The sequence below is a fragment of the Chlorocebus sabaeus genome, chromosome X (assembly GCF_047675955.1).
Source record: "Chlorocebus sabaeus isolate Y175 chromosome X, mChlSab1.0.hap1, whole genome shotgun sequence".
NCBI lineage: Eukaryota > Metazoa > Chordata > Mammalia > Primates > Cercopithecidae > Chlorocebus > Chlorocebus sabaeus.
Genome location: NC_132933.1, coordinates 112687239 through 112709290, shown reverse-complemented (window position 1 = coordinate 112709290; position 22052 = coordinate 112687239). Strand labels below are relative to the sequence as shown.

Below are 22052 nucleotides of genomic sequence, written 5' to 3'. Positions count from 1 at the left end.
CGGCTCACTGCAAGCCCCGCCTCCCGGGTTCATGCCATTTTCCTGCCTCAGCCTCCCTCCCGCATAGCTGGGACTACAGGCACCCACCACCATGCCCGGCTAATTTTTTGTATTTTTAGTAGAGACAGGGTTTCACTGTGCTAGCCAGGATGGTCTCGATCTCCTGACCTCGTGATCCGCCCGCCTCGGCCTCCCAAAGTGCTGGGATTACAGGCGTGAGCCACCACGCCTGGCCTCAATTTCAACTTTCTTGGCCCTAACATCTGGGAAGTCTTTTCTACTCCCCCACCACTAAGAGACAGAAATTGATGGGAGGCTATCCAACCAGTAAGTACATTCGTGTGTGTTAACACCTTGCTAGGCTCTGTGGTCCCTGTGCTCTAAGAACTTACAACTGAAGCGGGGAGATAAGGTGTAAAGTCGTTTCAGAGCAACCAAATGATAAGTTTTGTGGCTGTGACAACAAGCACAAAGGCATCTGGGAGAATTAGACTGAAATGTAACTCCCTAGCAATTTGGGAGGGGCTCCGCAGAGGAGGTGGGGCCTGGAGCTGGGAGTCAGGGTGAGCAGGGGGATCACTCCAGGCAGGGGGCTCAGTGGCTGAGGCTCCCTCCGAGGGCAGAACAAGCAGGAGGGCATGAGTGGGCAGAGGGACTCACTGGGCTGCCCCAGGGGTGTGCTCTGTGGCAGCTATGGAACCAGAGGAGGGGGAAGACCAGGACCAGATCAAAGAGGGGTCAGGGGACTTGAAGCCTGATCCAGAGTTTTATTTTCTCAGTTTCCAAAAGCTACTGTCATTTATAGATCAAGGACATGGCCAGGTGCGGTGGCTCACACTTGTAATCCCAGTACTTTGGGAGGCTGAGGCGGGAGGATCACTTGAGCCCAGGAGGTTGAGGCTGCAGTGAGCCATGATCACACCACTGCATTCCAGCCTGGGTGACAGAATGAGACCCTGTCTCAAAAAGGAAAACACCAAATACCAAAAACTAAAAAAGGCAGTCCCCCTTCCAGGTCTAGGCTAGGATTACTTACAGAAGATGGATCAACTCACACACCTCCTCCCAAATTAGAGACTGAATCCCCATGGGGCCCCGCCATAAAACATATCTGCCCCAGTGCCCCAGTCTCTTTGCTTACAAGAAGTAAACCTTGATGCTGCTACCTTGAATTTTTAGACAGTGGATTCCTTTGATTAGAATCACTCTGGGCAACGGTGACGAGATTCCATTAACCATTGGAATCAATTGAACCAAGAGCTTTCCTTCCTAAAGGGAAGGGCTAGGTTCCAGTACTTGGCTGACTGCAGAACCCTGGAGGAATTCATTGAAAGGAGGCCCGAAATTAGAAATCATCACTTTCTGCAGAGACACTTAGGAATCCCTCCCACATTATTCAAGGACAGCAAGAGAAAGGTGGGCAGAACTGAGGGGGGGAAAGGAGCTGCAAGGAAGAACGGGAGTCTTTGACCAGCTCACATAGCTTCATACAACAGATGAAGGTGTGTCCTGCACAGCCCGCGAGACCAGTTAAAAGTCTAGCTTTTAGTCACACCTCCTGGATCCTATGCCACATCTGTGCCACTCCAAGACATGCTTAGAGGTAAGCAAGGAAACTTGCTCGGTCTGGGGTCTCCTCTGATCTTTCCCATCTGTACTCTCCCTGCAAGGGAAGCCCCTGTAGGAAGAAAGGTCTCCATTCCATCATGGCTTTTTTACTTTCTTTTTTTTGTGGGGGGGGAAGAGTTTCATTCTTGCGCCCAGGCTGAAGTGTAGTGACACAATCTCGTCTCACCGCAGCCTCCGCTCCCGGATTCAAGTGATTCTCGTGCCTCAGCCTCTCGAGTACCTGGAATTACAGGCGCGTACCACCATGCTTGGCTAACTTTTGTATTTTTAGCAGAGACAGGGTTTCACCATGTTGGCCAGGCCGGTCTCGAACTCCTGACCTCAGGTGATCTGCCCGCCTCGGCCTTCCAAAGTACTGGGATAACAGGTGTGAGCCACCACGCCCGGCCCTTCATGGCCTTTTTGTCTCTCAGCATTGGGATGGCCAGTGGCCCATCTTTCCAGGTTTCCTGAGATTGGGGGCAATGACCCAGAAGCCTCTGGTGACATCATAAACCATCTCGGGGCGGGTAATGTAATTATTGCATGGATTTATTCAAATTTAATCTAAAACAGAAGGTTTCAACAAGGGTCGTTTTATCATTTGATATATGTGTTTGTATATATAAATGTCACAGCTAGAGATACATAGTTTTGGTTTGAACCATCTGTTTCAGATTGCATTACTCTTCCCAGTGCTTCACCTCGCCCTGTGTCCACACCCTTTAGAGGTAGAGCATGTCTCCTCATCCCACCGATGTCAGGTCACATGACTTCTTTTGGCCAAAAGATGTAGGCAGAAGTAACAGCGTGCAAATTTTGAGTCCCGGACTTAAGAGTCATCGCATTTGCATTCTACCCTCTTGCACTTTTGCCACTGTCACGAGAACAACATGTCCCAGGTAGCCCACTTGTCCATAGAAGATGAGGGACACGTGTAGCGGCTTTAGATCCAATCCACACTTGGAGTCAAGCCCTGTTGAGCACATTCTAGACCAGTGAACCACAGGTGACCCACGGACACGTATGTAAGAAATAAGTGCTTACTGATGTTTTGAGGTGGTTTGTGATACAACAGTGTTGTGGCAAGAGCTTATTGATACATTGCCTGAGCACGTTACTCTGTCAATTCAAGACTCATACTGCACAACCTACCATCTAAAAGAACACTTGTTCTACCTGCTGTAGATTGAAATAACTACATAAAAGAACATTCCATCTCTCTCTAGCCCCATATCCTTCTTAATTCTTCCGAGTATTTATTACAACCTGCAATATTATATATTTTTATTGCTCATGTACTTTTTCTCTCCCTAGTAAAATGTAGTTTTATGATGTCCAAGATACTGTTTTTGTTCCTGCTATAAATGTCCAAAGCTTTGGTAGGCGTATAGTGGGTGTTAAATAATTATGTGCACAATAGATGTATAGGGTCTTTTTTCTCCTTGGTTCATATGCCTCTTATCTAATTTACGTTCCTGTGTGCAGCTTAATGACCTTGCAGTAAGCAAAGTTGAGGAAGAAGAAAACTCTTTTTTCTTTTTTTTTGAGATGGAGTCTCGTTCTGTCGCCCAGGCTGGAGTGCAGTGGCGCAATCTCGGCTCACTGCAAGCTCCGCCTTCCGGGTTCATGCCATTCTCCTGCCTCAGCCTCCCAAGTAGCTGGAACTACAAGCACCCGCAACCACTCCCGGCTAATTTTTTGTATTTTTAGTAGAGACGGGGTTTCATTGTGTTAGCCAGGATGGTCTCGATCTCCTGACCTCGTGATCTGCCCAGCTTGGTCTCCCAAAGTGCTGGGATTACAGGCATGAGCCACCGCGCCCGGCCTGAAGAAAACATTTTGTGGAGCAAAATCTGCAAACAGGAGACCTCCTAATTTTTGTTCCTGATGAAGAATGAGTTCTCCTTCCCCAAGGAGCCACTCTTGATGGTTTTGGCCCTTAGAAACCACAACAGACCTCCAGAACTGTGGCAAACCAGCAAGTGGCTTTGCCAGTGCCATCCAATATAACCACCACGCAGCTATATTTCCGTATACCGCATCAGGGGCTGTCCTCAACCATAGGAGGTTTCTGTGTGTCAGTTCGCTGGGGGGAACTTCAAAGGGACTTATGTGGCTTCCAAGAGCTGTCAGAATGTTTGACTCTCTGGCATTGTGCCAGCATCACATGTTAATTAAATTATATGGCAGATACGCCACAATGTCAAGGTCACATATTATAGCCGTCAAAGCCTAACATTAGGTGCAGTATTTTATAGCACAGAGCAAAGTATACCTTTAAACAAATTCCTGGCCGGGCACGGTGGCTCATGCCTGTAATCCCAGCACTTTGGGAGGCCAAGGCGGGTGGATTACCTGAGGTCAGGAGTTTGAGACCAGCCTGGCCAACACAGTGAAACCCCGTCTCTACTAAAAAAATACAAAAATTAGTCGGATTAGTCGGGTGTGGTGGCACACACCTGTAATCCCAGCTACTCGGGAGGCTGAGGCTGGAGAATCACTTGAACCCAGGAGGCAGAGGTTGCAGTGAGCCAATATCGAGCTATTGCACTCCAGCCTGGATGACAGAGTGACACTCCATCTCAAAAATAAAATAAAATAAAACTTAAAATAAAATAAACAAATTCTTTTATCTTTCCCAGTCCTTTCTTGCCTCTGGCTCTTAAGACATCCACCATTCGACGCTTCCTATGTGAAGAACATTCCAGACAACTTTGTCAGACTCTCTCTGACTTGCCAGACAGTGGAGGTTTCTGGGGTTGCACCTACTTGCTCTCTCTAACCCTTCTTGGCTTTCTGACCTCAGGCTTTCGTGAGCCTAGGCTTCACCCTGAGGGAGAAGATCTTCTTACCCGTCTGTGGGTACAACAAATGCTAGCTCTTTCTTCGAAGATGGTTCTATTAGCAGGGCAGCAACTAGCCGGGCTATAAAAGGGAAGTGGATGGGGGAAGACTTTCCCTCCAAATATCTTTTTTTTTTTTTAGAGTTTCGCTCTTGTTGCCCAGGCTGGAATGCAATGGTGCAATCTTGGCTCATGGCAACCTCCGCCTTCCGGGTTCAAGCGATTCTCCTGCCTCAGCCTCCCGAGTAGCTGGGATTACAGACATGCGCCACCACACCCGGCTAATTTTGTATTTTTAGTAGAGACGGGATTTCTCCATGTTGGTCAGGCTGGTCTCGAACTCCCAAGCTCAGGTGATCTGCCCGCCTCGGCCTCCTAAAGTGCTGGGATTACAGGCGTGAGCCACCGCTCCCGGCCTCAAATATTTTTTTTAATAAGCACAGCTAGAAACTCTCCATGAGTGGAAACTGGTCACGAGAAGCCCCTGCTACTTATGTGCTGAGTGTGGGCAATCCTCTCACTAGAGGGACGACTATGAAGTCACATTCCTGGTTTTCTTGGGTCTCTCTGACGGTTACCAAGGAAAACTCGGAGCCCATCAACTCGGCCAAATGACTTACATGCAATCACCAAAGCAAAGTTAATATCAAATGTGTTTCAGTCTCAAGTGTCCCTAACACCTATTAAGCACTTTCTAGATGCCAGGCACTGTTTTATTATTTATTTATTTATTTATTTATTTATTTATTTTGAGACACAGTCTTGCTCTGTCACCCAGACTGGAGTGTAGTGGCACGGTCTCGGCTCACTGCAACCTCCGCCTCCTGGATTCAAGCGATTCTCCCGCCTCAGCCTCCCAAGTAGCTGGGGTTACAGGCACCCGCCACCACGCCTGCCTAATTTTTGTATTTTTAGTAGAGACAGGGTTTCGCCATGTTGGCCAGGTTGCTGTCGAACTCCTTACCTCAGGTGATCTGCCCGCCTCGGCCTCCCAAAGTGCTGGGATTACAGGCGTGAGACACCGTGCCTGGCCCAGGCACTATTTTACATGCTTTACGTCCATCAACTAATCCTCCCAACATCATTAAATATATTGTATCATTACCCTCCATTTCAAAGATGGGGAAAGTCAGGTGGCGAGAGTAACTGCCTCAGGTCACACAGCTGGTCAAGTCGTAGAGCCAGGTTTCGAACCCAGGCAGTTTGGCTCCCCCATACTAACTACGACATAGTCTTCGCTATTTAATCCTGCAAGCTTTAGGAAATGCCCGCTATGCACAAGGCACACAAATAAGGTGCTGGGGGCTGGGAGGAGGGGGATGAACAAGCAGGCAACATGTCTACTAAGGAAAAGTACTCCTAAGTAACAGTTTAAGATAAAGTTAAACTAATTCAGATCTTTGAAGGGGTTTTGAATTCTTTCCAAGGGTAGGCGTGTTGAATAAATATAGTGCCTTTGAAAACCTGCCTTCATATATGGGTGTTCGTTGTACTGCTCTTTCAAGTTTTCTGTGGGTTTGGGATTTTTTTCAAAATAAAATTAATATATATATTTAAAATAATCAGCCTTAATAGGCCAGGCGTGGCGGCTCATGCCTGTAATCCCAGCACTTTGGGAGGCCGAGGCGGGTGGATCACGAGGTCAGGAGATAGAGACCATCCTGGCTAACACGGTGAAACCCTGTCTCTACTAAAACTACAAAAAATTAGCCCAACATAGTGGCACACACCTGTAATCCCAGCTACTTGGGAGGGTGAGGCGGGAGAATCACTTGAACCCCGTAGGTGGAGATTGCAGTGAGCTGAGATTGTGCCACTGCACTCCAGCCTGGGTGACAGAGCGAGAATCCGTCTCAAAAAAAAAAAAAAAAAAGAAAAAAAGAAAAAAAAAAAAGATTCAGCCTTAATAGACTATCTTGGGAAGGGTAAGCAATAAACTGGGAGCAGTGGTTGCCTTCAGAGAGGCAAACTGAGTGACTGAGAAATGCGGGCAGGAGAGGCACCAAACATCCTTTTATAGCCTTAGAATTTTCTGCCAAGTGCAGGTGTTACCCATAACATCTGCCGTGAACTTGATGTCACCTGGGCGGACCCTTTGGAGAGAAAGCATGGAACTCCCAGCTCCCAAGTCCCATTCAGCAGGTCAGCCACTGGGAGTCTGAGGGAGTCTTTAGTTTCCCAGCTTTATGTGTAAAGTGGTCAGAAACACACCATCAGCCCTTTGGCTTAAATATATATATTTATATATGCCTAAGTGGGGTGCAGTGGCTCACGGCTGTAATTCCAGCACTTTGGGAGGCTGAGGTGGGAGGATCACTTGAGCCCAGGAGTTTGAGACCAGCCTGGGCAACATGGTGAGACCTAGTCTCTACAAAAAAAAAGAAGAAAAGAAAAGAAAAATGAGCCGGGTGTGGTGGCACGTGCCTGTAGTCCCACCTACTCGGGAGGCTGAGGCAGGAGAAGCACTTGAGCCTGGGAGGTCAAGGCTACGGTGAGCTGTGATCACCTCACTGCACTACAGCCTCGGCAAGAGATAGATGGAGACCCCATTAAAAAAACAAAAACAAAACAAAGCAAAGCAAAAAACTAAGACTGAGGAGTAATACCAGGGATTGCTCTTTCTCCTGGTTTTAGTGTAAGCACAATGAAGTTTTCAGCTCCATGGGGCTTATCTCCCTTGGGGAGACTTTATGTCCTCTAAGGAGGGTCCTGGGTCCTGTTAACTGGGAGTTTCCCCGAGCCACCCCCAACAGCCACAAGCACAGTGCAGGACGGACAAGAGAGGCTTGAGCGAACGTTTGTTGAATCACTGACTATGCTGTGTTCACCATCCACGAAGGACCATGTGGTCCAATATCCTTTCTATTCGTATGTGTGGGTAACTCTTGGAGCATGGATGTCAGTCACACTTACGACAAGTGAGCAGTGATTCTCAGCACAGAATGTGGTATTTTTCTGTTGCACAAGGTTAAACAGTGACCGAGTGTCCACAATTGCCCAACGTGGCCTGAAGCTGCCAGCCAAGGAACTGGGTCACCCCCGGTTCACTCTCAGGGGCTGGGGGATCCCCGTCTTGACCCACTGGCAACCCACTCACTCTTGGGAAGCTCTGGATGAAGGGATTTTGGAAGCCATTCCTTGGCTCTTGGAACTAGCAACCCACAACCAGAAGGGGGAGGGGGTGGTCTGAGAGGGCTGCCAAGGGGCAGCAGGGCTTCCTGGGGCTTGGGCTTGCTCTGGGGTGTGCCCAGGTTTTTGGGGGGCGACGGGGCCTGAGCAGTGGGCTGAAGAGGGCATGCTGCCAGCTCTGGCTGGCCCAGAGCCAGTAAGTCTGACTGAACTTGGGCCAGCCCTGTTGGCCCACAGACTCTGGAAGCTGAACTGCTCCAGCGCTCCTTGGCCTCTTTGTTTTCACTTCCCCACAGCTCTCTCTTAGTGTTTAGGAATGTGCTTTGAAGGTTCCAGCGTGTTTCGCCTCTGCTTAGGGAAACCAAGAGCAGAGACTGGGTCCAGGCCAGATGGCTTGAGGAAGGGCACCTGTGATCACACTGAGAGCGCCCCAAGGGGCAGGTGGAATGCAGGGGGCACTTAAGCCAGCCTCCTTCTCTGCTGGGAGACTCCATGTGCAGTGCTAAACCTTGGAGATTCTCAGGTTTGTTTTGTTAAGGGAGGCAGTATTCCCTTACCGGCTCCCCCAGAGAGCCTACATTTGTCCAGGAGCTTTGGGGGATAAGCTGTGCTCTTCTGCTTTTTCAGGGCAAGAGAGAGCACTGCAGTGTGTGCTTTCCTAGCTAGAAAAGTTGCCTCCTTCGTTCGCATTAGAATAAGTTTCCTGGTCTGCCTAGGGCAACAAAGTCAGGCCCTCCAAGGAAGGGGAAGTGAAGACAGCCTCTCTGGCACTTCCACCATGGGGAGGACAATCATCTTACAGGCGCAGATGCTTAGCCAGATAGGGTTTGGCTCAGGGAGGCCATAGAGGGGTCCATTGCTACAGGTTGCCCTCTGGCCTCAATGCCCACCTGTAAGCCGCTATCTTCAAAAGTGGAACCCAAAATGGTTGGCTTCCTCCTCCCATTCCCCAGCCCCTTCACCCACTGTCTTTCATGGCCTTTGTCACCAGGCACATATAAAGGGAAGGGTCTTCCCTGCTCAGTCCTTTGAGGGCTCATAGTGCTGGTAGCCCCCTTTGATGCCCAGCATAGTGCTTTGCACACAGCAAGTGCTTAATAAATGCCAAATGACTGAAATACCAGGCCTCTTCAGCGACCAAGAGCACTCTGGATCTTTCTCTAACCAGAAGTCACTTTCCTCCTCTGGCTGTTTTCTGAAGCTGGGAGCTCTGGATTCTGGTCTCACTTTTGCCACTAACATGTCACCCTGAGCTAGCATTTTCACCCTCTCAACTGATTTCCTCCACTGAGTTAAATGGGGCTCAATTAAAGTCCTGGTGGCTCTTGTATGACATCTGCACACATTCTTGTTTACCGGCTGACATTTTAGCGCCAGGTTGGGTCACTTCGATCCTGCCTGGGCCCAGGTGCTAGCAGGGTCTTCAGTCTTCAGCTCAGGGTTCTCCCCTGCTCCTCCACCGTCTGTCTGGCTTCACAACACACACCTAGTCCTTGGACTCTTGACACATCTGTTCCTATCTGTCCCCATGGCCATTTATACAGCTCCAGCTCCTGCATGAGGGGGCCGTGGCACATAAGCAATAACTACGATGCCACAAGGGCACCTGAGTCATTTTTCTGCAGCCAGCACTGTCTGTTTGGAGCTACAGCAGACCTCCCTCCTGCCCTGTGGTGACATAGGCCCTGTTCAGGTCTGTGTGGGCTATGGATTTTTTTCCCCCTGATTTCCATTTCTCTTTGATTTCAGCACCCAAGTGAACATGCACTCCAAGGCTCTGCTGAGGGTAAACAGAAAGCACCATAGCAGGGGTCCTTCCTCCTCTCTCTCCGAAGATTCTTTCTCTTCCTAGGTAATGACTGCTTTTTCCTCCCAGCTTCCTCTCAGCTTACGTATATTTAGTGCACGTTGCCCTGGATAGAGTTTAATTAGGCACCAATGCACCCAGGGGCAAAAACCAAGGACCCCTCTCGGGTTGAGCAAATGGGGCCAGCCTCCCCTGGCTGGTAAGTGATGAGCTGCCGGCAGGTAGAGGAGGTTGCCCATTCTCAGCTAATGATCGCCTTAGGCGCCAAGTGATGGAAAATCCAGGAGGACTGGCGAGCTGCAGGGGGCAGCCAGGGACAATTGTATGGACCAGTTTAACACGGCTTCCGGAGGGATGGCAGGAGGAATGCTGTGTGTGTGTGTGTGTGTGTGTGTGTGTTTCCTGGTCTCCTTTCTCTCCCTTCCCTGACTCCTTTCCCTCTCTCTTGCTTTCGGTTTTCTCTTCTGTTTCTAGCCCACACGAGTTGAAATTAGAAAAGTCTTTGAATTCATTTATTTGTTTTAATAAAAGCAGCCTTTTGAAGCAGCATATTTGTAGCAATTGAGTGTTAAACTAAACACCAAGCCAACTAAATGTGTTAGGGGGAAATGAAAAGTCGATTTACAAGAAACATATAATTAACACGTCCTTTGACTTTCCCTAAGCCTTTGTCTGGCTGGGGACAAGACAGAGGAACCATAATCAACTTTAGTAAAACGAAAGATCGTATCGAGGCCAAAGGGGAACAAAAAACTTTGGAGTAGGAAACAAAGGCCGAAGAGGGGATTCTTGAGTAATAACAAATATGTTTAAAAAATACATCTTTTGGCCAGGCGCCGGTGGCTCACGCCGGTAATCTCAGCACTTTGGGAGGCCGAGGTGGGCAGATCACGAGGTCAGGAGTTTGAGACCAGCCTGGCCAACATGGTGAAATCCCGTCTCTACTAAAAATACAAAAAATTAGCCAGGCGTGGTGGCGCGTGCCTGGTAATCTCAGCTACTCGGGAGGCTGAGGCAGGAGAATCGTTTGAACCTAGGAGGCAGAGGTTGCAGTGAGTCGAGATCAGGCCATTGCACTCCAGCCTGGGCAACAGAGCAAGACTCCATCTCACAAACAACAACAACAACAACAACAACAAATCTTTTGTTTCCTAATTTTTGGTCATCAGCCATTTTCTCCTTCCCAATAGGAATGCTCCGCTTTGAACTCTACCTGTTAACAGAGACAGATGGTGAGACCTGGAGGGGGAGAGGGAAGGTGGTACAAGGAACCTGCAGGAGACACGTGGCAGTATCAGGAGGCTGATAAATCCAGGCTAATGGAAATTACTATTGTGCAACACAAGAGTCTTCACGTGGCCTAACTTTCAATAAACTGTTCCCCTCCTCACTCTTTGGAAAAAGTGAAATAAGACATTAGACTTTCAATAATTTCATATGGTGATGATCAACCGAAACCTGGAGAAGGCAGCCAATTTATAGAAATTGTATCTGCTTCACTGGGTGGCTGGAATCAGGGAGCTGAAAAGAAAAAGGTGCTCGCCTTTGATGTGTGAAGTTGCCCCAAAATCACAAACGCCAAAAAACACTGGCTGTACATGTGGGGTTTTCAAAGGGAGAGGGTACTCGGGAGAGGCCTGTGTTAGGTGGATCATTGCCGGTACCTGACCAAAGACATATGTACATGTCCAGGCCACATAAAAGCGATTTATTTTTATTATCTTTTGGCTATTTTAAGTTGGAGTTTCCATCTTTCTTATATGTTTTATCACCAATGAAGTTTATTTACTGAATTAACTTTTAATGGACCCTCTACTTTGTTCTTCAGAGTTGGCTTTCAGGACTTGCCCCTTTTTAGCCAGGATTCCTCTTGCCTTTGTGACCCCCCTCCCCTCCAAATCCCAATCCTGGAGGTGAACGGCTCAATCTCTGTTAACTCCTTGCCTGCTGGTGTCTTTTCTCTGTAGCTACTAATCACCTCCTTTTGATCACTGCCAAGTTCTCAGGTTGAAGGAAGGAGAAAGGACCTCTTGACCATTCTGGCTGGCTTTCCACATGAGCCTGAAAATGTCGACAAATTTGAAACATCTGCCGGGCTGCTTTGGTCTGATTGCTAAAATATGCCGACCTCAACCCCCCTCCCCCCGCCCCTTTTAATCTGTTTCATATTCACAAATTAAGCATTTAGTCTGGGTAATAAATCAGGGCGGTTTACGAGACTCACACGAGACAAACAAGCGAGAAGGGCGCAACACAAGCCCCTGGAAACGGAGTGCACAGAGCTGCCAGGAGTCGGGAGCTCCCAGCGCTCGAACGCGGAGAGCAGCCCAGCGCGTCCTGACACGCCGCCAGTACCCACACTCTGGCCGGTCCCAGAGCCGGCGGGGTGGAAGGCTCAGGGGAACAGCTTCGGCCTGGGTCCACACCCCTGGAACCTTCCGCGCGAACACGCGGCGCCCAGCCCGCCCCAGCTCTGGGCAACTCCGCTCCCCCGCCCCGCCAGGGAGTGGCCGCTGGCAAAGGCGACAACCTCACCCGGCACACACCCTGTGGTGGGCCCATTAAGCCTCTCCCAGCCAAGTCGAGGAGGCTGAATCCCCCTCCCCCACCTCTTCCATCCGGCAGGGCTCGGCCTTAAAGATCCCAGGCCCATACTCACCAGAGAGGCAAAAGAGTCCCCGTTTAGGTCCACGTGTGACCTCCACTAAGCCTGGAGGCTACCCCCTCCCCATCCCAATCTCTCCGTGCTGCCTCCTCCCAGGTTTCGGTCCCAGCAGCCACAAAGCTACTTTCAGATTCAGATAGGGGTGGGAGTCTCCTGGAGAGCGGATCAAGGTTTAAGAGCGGCTGGGGAGGGTAGCAAAGGCACACACAGGGTCCAGGCCCCCTCTGCAGAAACCCCGGCCCAGGCTTTTGCGACCACCCAAACTCAGGGGGCTCCAATCTGTGCGTTTCCCGCCCTCCCCTGTGCAGCAGCGAGAAGTGGACCTGGATTAGGGGTCTGGGACCACTCGCAACCTACGAGCTTGGGAGACCCGGGTGGGGAGGGTGGCTCCAGGGTCACCTCGACCGGGCCTCTGTCGCCCGGCTATGCTCAAGTTCCCTGTCGACTGGCGTTCTCGATGCTATCGTGGGACACGGCGGCGGAGAGGCGGAGGGCGGGAAATCGGGAAGCCTGAACATGTAGCCCACCTCGGACCTAAGGGGAAGCGTAGGAACAATTCCCCACCCTGCAATACAGTACACGTCGCCTTCCTCTTCCCCAGCACACATTCCGACTGCGAAAGCCATTACCGCCAGCGCGCGAGAGACTTTTTAAATATTTACAGCCCGCTCTCCGCACGGTAGCCTGATCCATCTTGTGGGCGCGGAGGCGGGGCGCGGGGCTCCGCTCCCGCGGAGGCACGGAGCCGGGGCTGGGGAGCCCGGCGCCTCCCCCCACGGTCCTGAGGTCCCCCCTGCGCCCCCACTGTGTTTAACCCCCAGGTGGGGAGAGGCCCCCGAGACTGCACACAGCGCGCCCGGGGCCCTGCCGGGGCCTGAGCGGGCGGGGGACAGTGTCTGGGAGGAGGGAGGGCCGGGAGGCTGATTTAAAGGTTCTCACCGGGAAGCGAGCGAGGCACAGACCTGAGAGCCGCCGCGCGGTGAAATCCGAGGAGCTCTCTTGGCGAGGAGGGGCTGTCAGAGGCCATTTATCTCTCGCCAGAGTGGAGGCTCAGCTCCCACACCGCCCGCGAGTAACAATGGCAGCGATCAGCAGCTCTGCACGCGCTTCAGTGCATGAATGGATTGCGGAAGATGCCTGCGCTCCGCTCGGCTCAGGAGGCTCTAGGAGCGCCCCCTCCCCGCCCGCCGCGCCTGCCCCCGCGGCCTCCCTCGGCCCTGCGGGCGCCTCGGGGTTCGCAAGTTGGGCCCCGCGGCGCCGTCACTCTCACCCAGAACCCCCGCCGCCGTTCCCAGGGCCTTGGCACCTCGCCACGGAGTGTCATTAGGGGCTGAAATTTGACACAAGCCTTCCTGGCCTCCCCAACGCAGACACCAATGTCAGCCCCCTCCTTCCTTCGCGCCCCTCGCCCCGGGCGGCAAGTTTACTTTCAAGGAGTTGGACCGTGTTTCCGCCGCAATGGCCGGCGGCGTGCGGGCCCGGGAGGAGGGAACGGGCTCGGAATGGTTCCTTCACCTGCTCGGCCGCCTGGGGTGTTTGTAGGTCCCCGCTGGCCCCCAGCCCTAGCGTCCATACGCGGCGCTCCCCCGCTTTTGGCGGCTAATCCACCGAGCGTCCCTGCGATCCGCACATGCACGTGCACTCTGGACACCCTCGTTCCAGCCCACATCAGCAGCAAAATCATGTACCCAAATTCTCTTTCTCGGCGGCTTACAGTCTTGAAAGTTGGGAGCGCGCCACAGACCTCGAGGTCTGCCGCAGAAATGTTCCCCCTAAACTCTGCAAAGTAGGTCTCATTAAAAACAAAACAAAAAACCCCTCCAGTTTCGGCCTAGGGCTGAGAGCAGCGAGAAACGCAGTAAAGGATACCCCAATCCCTCTTGAGTTTGTTTTGGTGGAGCTAAACCAGAAACCCGGGGATATTTCTGTTTGGGGGATCGCCAAGCCCGGGATGCGTCTGCCTAAGGCGAGGTGGGGAGGAGGGGAGCGCAAGAAGTGGACTCTCGCAGCGATCCAAAGGCAAAGCCAAGTACCCCGCGGGAAGAGGCCCAGCTGACCCAGGTTGCAGGAAGACCGCCACATGTGCGCAAAGACGCACACAGAGAGGCAGAGCGCGACCCGCCGACCTAGGAGACTGGCAAGGACAGGCGAGAAGCTGGCAGCAAGACAAAGCGGGAGGAGAGACCCAGGGAGGCTGGGCCGAAGACCGGAAAACGCAGGCAGCAGCAGCCGCCCGAGTCCCGAAGCGGAGGCGTGCGCAGCCAGGCCCAGCCTGGCATAGCCCCATTCTCACACCTAAGGACGCGGACACAAACTCTTGGCATGACCTCCTGCCAGGGCTTCGGCCTACAGTCGGCTGGGGCCTTCCCAGCAGACAGTGGGGTCCCCAGGGGTGGTCTTCAAGAATCCGGGCCCTTCTGGTTTCCGCCCCCTCCCTGAGCCCAGGACAAAGGTATCGGGTTTGAGGAGCTCGGAATGTTCTCAGGGCGCCTACAAGGCCATCAGAGAGCTGGTGCCTCCACTTTCAGGACCTCGGGCAACTTTTTATCTGACTTGGCGGCGCTGGAGGGCTGCCACTTTCCACCGCATTTCCATGTGGCCTTCCCAACTGCAATACCCTGAAGGCACTGCCCACACCCTAGCCTTCCAGCAATCGGGATTCAGGCTGGACTTCCCATAACCAGAAACGGTGTAACGTGAAGAGACTCCCAGACTCAGGTTCCCCTCGACCCCTCTCCCGCTTGTCAGCACACGGGGCCGTTCAGCGCCCCCCACTCACGGCCCCTCCCCGCGGGCTCCGCAACCCAGGGCCGCAGCCACCGAGTGTGCTTCTCCTCCCTCCCGAGGCTGTTGGCTTTGCACACACTTGCTGCAACCACCCCCACCACACACACAGTCGTTTTCACCCTTCCTTTCTCCGTGCTGGGCCTCCTGCAAACCTGATTGCCTAGCCTGAATGCAGAGTCCAGGCAGGGCAGGAAGCCTGGGAGATCAAGCAGAGGTGGCCGAGGAAGCAGAAGAGGGGGCCCTTCATGGGGGAGGGGGCCCATGTCTGAGAGAGAAAGAAGGCAGCCAGGAGACACAGCCTGCAGGAGAGAGGGAGTATAAAGGGAAAGCCAGCACTAATCCCTCAGCCTGCCTACGTGGGGCCTGACAGTTTACAAAAGCCTTTTCCCCGAATATTATCTCATGTGCCGCGGCAGCCTCACCACCAGGGCTGTGAGGGAAGTAGGGCAGATAGCATCACCGCCATTGGCAAAGAAGGGAAATGGGGCCCAGCGGGTTGAGAGAGGTCTGCGCTAAGGTCACGGAGCGAAGAGTGGTGGAAGAAGCCCGAGGCCTGGGGTTTCCTGCCCCAAAGTTAACTTTCCTGTTCCATCGTTGTGTATGTGTGTCTGGGTGAGCATCTGCGTGGAGGGGAAGGACTGCCGGACAGGAATGCACAGTCCAGTTAGAGAAGTCCAGGAAGGAAGAACACAGCCCCACACCTCTTCCTCTGCCCGGGTCTCATACAACAGCCCCTGCTCTTCCCAGAGCAGCCTGGAGCCGGCCCCCCACCCGCCTGCCTGGGGGGAGCTGTTAGTGCCTGGCTGTGCCTTCAGCAGTGCCGATTTCAGAGATCTCTTATCCTCTGCTCCGCTCCGCTCAGCCCTCTTCTCAGCCTGTCATCCCCGCCCCCAGCCTCGGCTGCAGGATGCCTTGCGTCCAACTGTGGTTTCCGGGCAATAAAACAACTATTAAAGTCTCAGGCACGGCTGGTGATTTGCATCACATCCTCTTGTGCATGGATTCAATGTTTAATACACAATATTGAATACGGATATTAAAAATCAATAGCTGAGGACCCCTGGGGAGGCAGCACAGTGCGATCCTGCTTCGGGAACACAACCAGCTCTTCTAAAAAGACAGGAACGGCAAGTTCAGCCAAGCTGAGCCCAGCGCCAGGGGAAGAGAGGAGTGGTGGATGCATCTCAGCTTCCTGATATGCTTAACTGCGCCATTCCCAAGTCGAGCTAAAGGGAGGCCAAAGGAATGGTGTGCCCTTAGGCTCTACTAGCTTTGAGATGGGAGAGTGGGGAGGTACGGTTTGTTTCCAAGCAAGGTACCAGCCAGGTGCGCGGAGTTGCTTTTTTTCCTTGCTGTTTGCACTTTGGTTTGGTTCGAATCTGAGTCTTACATGCAGGCACTCAACTCTTCCCACCATGATGGCTCCTTCCTGGGCCTCATGACATCCATCACCATAGGCCCCATGGGGAGTTTTTGGCATAAGCTTTCAGAGAGATGGAACAGGAATCCCAATGGCTCGGAATATGCTTTGCACAGTAAAAAAAAAATGTGAATGCATGATACCAGGCTCTGAGTTGCAGAGTCTTCTGAGGCACTCCGAACCTTCAGAACAGAAATCCTCAGGCCATGTGACCCGCCTAAAGGCCTGGTGATGGCTGAGTGGTGACAGAGGAAAGGGGATGAGGAGAAGGCTGGGACATCGAAGGATTCCTGCTCCAGAGCCAGAATCCAGATTGTCCATTAAACAGCCAGGAGAAAAGTAAGCTCCCAGGATGCATAATTATCTTTTCAGGCCTGAAGAGGAACATACATTACTCTCTTCTTTATCAAAACATAGAAATATACCTTATCCTAAACAGAAACAAGGTTCTCACAGACTGATGGGGTAGGAGTGGAGGAGAATAAACATCTTTGACAGGATTCAGTTTTTTTTCACTATGGAAAGGGAAGAGAAACTGACAGTGGGAAACACACTTAGGTTATCTGATTGGAATGGCCTGGGGAATTTTAGATGCCAAAAACTATGTGAACTTGGACCTACTGAAATGTCATCTTAGACACCAAATTATAATAATAATTTTGTAGATTCATTTTTTATCATAGTTTAAATCAATAAGGATTGAGTTGGAAATCTTGCTCTGGTTATAAATAGATGGAGAGAATACCTCAGGAAAACTCTAAAGTAGTAATTTGGGTAAAAGTTAGAAGTGGAGGAAAGATGTGGAAAATGACAGTTAATGAGCCTGTGGCCTCCACTCTTTGTTCCCTAACAGTTGTCAGAGAACCATCAAAGGGAGGGAACAGGCGCCCTTCTCAGAACCGTCACAGGAAAAGCAGACATTCTCTGGCTGCTACAGATCCCCTTGATGGTGGTTCCTACACCCAGCCTCCTGGGAGTTTGCCTATGTGTATTTATGTGTTTCCGGGCTGGGGAGTGTAGCTACTTTCACAAGATTGGGCCCTGAGCCTGTGAAACCACTAGCGAAAGTTCTACCGCGAGGAAAAGTCGTTCTATGGCAATGCTGGAGACCAGGAACTGCTCTGGCATCATCAACAGTATCTTTGTGATTCCTGCACTAGCAAACTGCTTCACATCTTCCCACCTCGGCCATGGGGCTGAGCTCTGGGCCTCTTACAGATCCATACAGGCGAGACCTTTTGCAGCTAGCATAGATGTGTGGCTAGAGCACGAGACAGCTGGCCAAGAGGAAAGGAGGCTAAGGCTGGGGATGGCGGGGGAGGACCACGGCCCAGGGGGGCCTCCTGGTACAAGCTTAGAACTGACCTAACGTGGGGGAGTTGTACCTCCAGAACCCACTAAGGGTGGTACGTACCCCCTGGACCCACCAGGTACTCCAAACCAAGAGGAAAAGCATCCTTGTGGCATGTGGGTGGGTTAGGCCCAAGGCGCAGGTGAACTCTGCTGCAGGTGAACTCTGCTGCAGGAGGAACCTACACACCTAGTCCCAAATGCCCAAGTGCGGAGGGGGATTTGGGGCAAGTAGGAGGGAGGGGGTTCTTTCTGCCTCCCATCACCTCACCCTTCTGTAATGTTTTCCTGGAATGAACAGAAGTTGCCAGCAGAGTTGTTCCTGGAGCCCCTCCGGGACTGTCACTACCTCTTGGTGTAAGACAGGGAGGACCATGGCCTTCTGCCGGGAGGATCCTCTGGCTAGTACCGGAGCCTTAGATTCTGGCCCAAAGCCTCACTGTTCCGTTAAGACTTTACCTCCCTTCCCACGTCTCGAAGAAAAACATCCCCTGGAACTGCTGGGGTGAACTCGGAGCCTGAGGCCAGGGTCAGCTGTGGGACCGGTCCCCACCACCAACAAGTTGCTGGCCGAGATAACAGTTGTGGGAGGGGGAGGGGAACGGCAGGCAGCCACGACTGAACGGTTGCGATCTAGAAAATTCAACAAGAGGCCGCAGCGGTGGCGGCGGCGGCGGCTCCAATTAGCTGAGCCAACTGGGGAGGCAGAGAGCGAGACAGCGGCCCCGCCGATCGTGCCCCGGGCGAGCAGGCAGGCGGGGACGCGGGGCCTCGGAGCTGCCCCGGCGGCCCTCGCTCGGCCCCTCCCGCGGGCTCTCGGAGCGCGCCTGGTGTTTACACACTGTCCTTTCGACATGGGATCAAGTTTCAGGCCGCGCTGGAGGCGCCAGGGGCCGGCCACAGGCCCAGGAGAGGGGAAGAGGTGGAGCGGGATCTAAGGCAGCGCTGCGACGACGAGAAGGCCTGGCGCTCGTGGGCAAAGCTAGTGCAGCGGTCCCCACGGGGTGGAGTGGAGAAATCCACTGGGCAGGGTGGGTAGGGGCTAATGGGGTTGCAGGGGGTTATCCGGAGGGAGAAATACCTCCAAGTCACGAGAGTATTTGTCTTTCGCTCACTCGGGCGGGGGAATTTAGTCCTGCAAGGGGACAGGCGGGGGCGGGGGTATGCTCAGAACCCAGGCGCTTCGACAGCCTCGAGAGTCCCTTGTGCGCTCTTCACCTCTTCCCACCCCGTCCCTTTGATAATACTACCCGATCCAGGCCATTGTTACGGGGAGGGGTATGTGGGCCGAAGGAACTCGAGGTTGGAGACCTGGAGCTTCCCAGCGCGCCCTGGCCCTGGCGCTGCGGAAGCATCGGGTGGAGTGCCGGAGGGCTCGCCGCTGCGCATCTCCTCTGAGCTGGCAGCCAGAGGGTGCCCCACGCTGTCAAGCGGCGGCGGGTGAGCTTCCAGCAGCACAGGCACACTGTAAACAGCCGCGTGCACGCCCTCCCCGCCCGGCCTGGGAACCTCACCCAAACACCACGCCGCTTTCTCTCGGGCTACCGGGCGAGGCTTTTGTGGCCAAGCCTAGGGGAAGGGGGTCCCCACCCTACCCCCCGGGCCCGGGCCGGGGACCCAGCGTTCTGAACCTGCAGGAGTGCGGGGTGCTGCGGGGCGGGGAGGGAGTCAGCGCCTGCCCCCTCCTCACTGAATGTCTGCTTTGTTCCGGAAAACAAGAGAAGCATTAGGCGGCTACCCCCGGGGAAACACAAAACTTCTTTTTGAATCTCGGGAAGGGCAGTTGACTGCGTTAGGGAGCTCCCGAGAGAGAATGAGGAAGGGAAAAGCCGAGAGGGCGGGAGAAGACAGACTTCTGCGCGAGGCCGATGGTCAAAGTGGAGGGTAAAACCGCTCAGGGTGACCGGGCTGGAGACCCAGGAACCCGACTCGGCGCGAAGGTGCCGCCCGAGTTCCAGCGAGCAGCCTGCCCGGCCAAGTGGCGCCTGCCCAGCCGGCGGCCGTGCCAGCTTCCTGCCCTGCCCAGGACCGCGGAGCAGTCGGGGACGCCGCCGCAGGCTGGCTCAGAATCGCAGGACCACAGCGGCGGGGGGAGGGGGTAGCCAGGCCGCAAATAAACTCGGACTAGAGCTTTCTACACATCTCCGCCCTAAACGGGGGCCCGGACCCCGGGTCTGTGAGGCGTCGGCTTTGGCCTTCCAACCTGGGGGTGCGCGGGGAAGCCAAGGCCCAGGGGGCACCCCCACCCTCGTTCGAGGCCCGAGGATGGGGGACAGCCGAGATGTCTTTGGTCTTGTTTGATGACCGCTTGGCGGATCTGCTCCCATCCGGGTTCTGCCGTTCCGAGGGTGCCAGGTCAAGGCTACCCAGGCCGGTCTGAGCAGGCAAGTGGATGAGCGAAAGCAAATCTGTCGCTCCTCCGACCGCCACCCCTAACTTAACCCTTCCCGCATCCAAGGAAGGGGAGGGCACCCAAGCTCTACTCCACCCCCCGCGGGGCGCTCCCTCTGCCTCGGAAGCTGAGACTGAGAGCGAGGGTTTTCCCCCTTCCCCTGGGCTCGCTAGGTTTCTAACTTCCTCTAAACCTCCCTCCTCGCTCCGAAAAGCCCCGAGGAGAGGAGCTGAGAGGAAGCACGCCGCTAGTGTGCAAAATGAAGACCATGTGTGAGGACGGCGGCATCAGAGTGCAGTGCAGCTGCGGGGATTGGGAGTGGCAAAGGCCCCCGCGCGGCCGGAGGCTCGGGGCCGCAGCAGTCAGAGCCTCTGCTCTGCGTTGGGGACTCGGAGCTGCAGCGAGAGGCAGTGGAGAGGCAGGGCTGGCCTCGTGGCGGGAGGCGAGGAGGGGGTGCGAGGGCTGCCGCGCCGTGGGGGGCAGGGGGCGGGGACGCAGCCCCGGCTTCCTGGGCCGCAGCTGCGACCGAGGGCGCAAGAGCAGATCGTGCTCTGCTGCGGCGGCGGCGGCGGCGGCGGCTCGGGCCCGCCGCGCTCGCAGCTGAGAATCAACAAAGGGAGGCGGCGGGCGAGCGGGGGAGGGGCGCCACCGAGCGTTCGCTGGCTGCTGTGGAATAATAAAAAATAATTAATAATGATAATAAGAGAAAAATCCCCCGGCTTTCATGGCTCTGGGTTTCCGTGTGGCTGCAGCGGGAAGCGCGCTGTCCTTGAGGCGGCCTCTCTCGCCTGGCCTGCCCGCCCCTCCCCCTCCTCGCCCCCTCCCCTCCCCAGGAACCAGGGAAGAGAAAGGTCTGCAGCTGACAAATATTATCCATTCTCCCCATCGATCGCGGAGTGTACAGATGTGAGCGCTTGATGTGCCCGCGGAGCGGCGGATCCTCCCTGCTCGCTCGCTCTCGCCCAGGCTCCGCTCGCCGTCCCCCTCCTCCCCCTTTGTTCTCCTCCCCTTTCCCTCTCTTTAAATAGATTTCAGGGCGCTGCCTGTTGGAGAGCAGCTGGCGATCTCTCCCGAGAGAGGGAGCGAGCGAAGCCCGAGGTGCCCTGTCACCAGCCTCCCCTCCCCCACTCCGGCTTTTCGCTACGTTCCCCCCCCACCCCACCTTTCTCCAGTTTCCAAAATAGGAAACACCGGGAACACCCACGTCCACTGCATCGCGAGTCTCTGGGAGCCTTTGGACCCCTCGTGCTGTTCCTTGTGTGTCTGTGCAGAGGAAGGGGAGTGCAGGGAGGGGACCCAGGGCCGCGGCAGAAGAGCCAAGGGTCCGGATCTTTCCCTGGCAGCAGCAGGGACGCAGCCTGGGTCACGCTAAGAGGGTACAGTTTACCCATTAGGCAAAGTCGGCGGAGATGGCCCTTTTATTCCTCTTCTGCAGATGGCAGATTACGCCGGCAGCGCCCGGCCTCAAAGGGAGCGGCTGCTCGGGAAAGGGTTAACCCGTCGGCCGGTAATCGTGGACACGCGCGCACACACACACACGCACGCGCGCGCGCGTCCTCCCCGCCTGCCCGAGCGCCCGCCGCGGCCCGCAGTGCGCCCGGGGCTGGGGGAGTAGCGGCGGGGGGGTGGGCCAGAGGAGGGGCGGGGCGGGCTTAACCAGGCCGCTCGACTGAGCCGGGGCCACCTCGCCGTCTGTCATTTAAATGATTGTCCTCCGCTCCGCTCAGTGCGGTCAGTACGGGCTGTTAACAGGCAGTTGCAATCAGTTTCCGAAAGGTCAGCCAAGGTCCTCCGGCTCTCGCAGACGGAAGGCATTACGAAACCGCTTTTGTATCTGCAGGCACTTTAGAAAAAGAGGCGAGAAGGGGCGCACCGCAGTGCCGCGGCTGCTGCGACCGGGGGAGAGGGTCGGGGGCTGCGGGGCGGAAGAGTCTGCACCCCCGCGGCCAGGGTCAGGCGGCGTGGATATCACCCGCGGAGTGACCCAGGGCCTCCAGGTTTCGGTGGGGAAGCAGGAAGGGGGTGGGGAGCAGGCGGCAAGGGAAGGA

The 22052-nt window shown here is 54.4% G+C and overlaps 1 protein-coding gene across 4 annotated transcripts in view; it reads right to left on the bottom strand.

Moving 5' to 3' along the window:
- The window catches only part of BCOR (BCL6 corepressor), a 126667-nt gene that overhangs the window by 81952 nt on the left and 22663 nt on the right, over nt 1-22052 (bottom strand). The window contains exon 1 of one of the 4 annotated variants that reach the window (XM_007991410.3): nt 13018-13132. The exons of the other annotated variants lie outside the window; for them this stretch is intronic. The gene's annotated coding sequence lies outside the window, so the exon portion shown is untranslated. Of the gene's footprint in view, nt 1-13017; nt 13133-22052 lie in introns of those variants that run through there. 4 annotated transcript variants of the gene reach the window in all.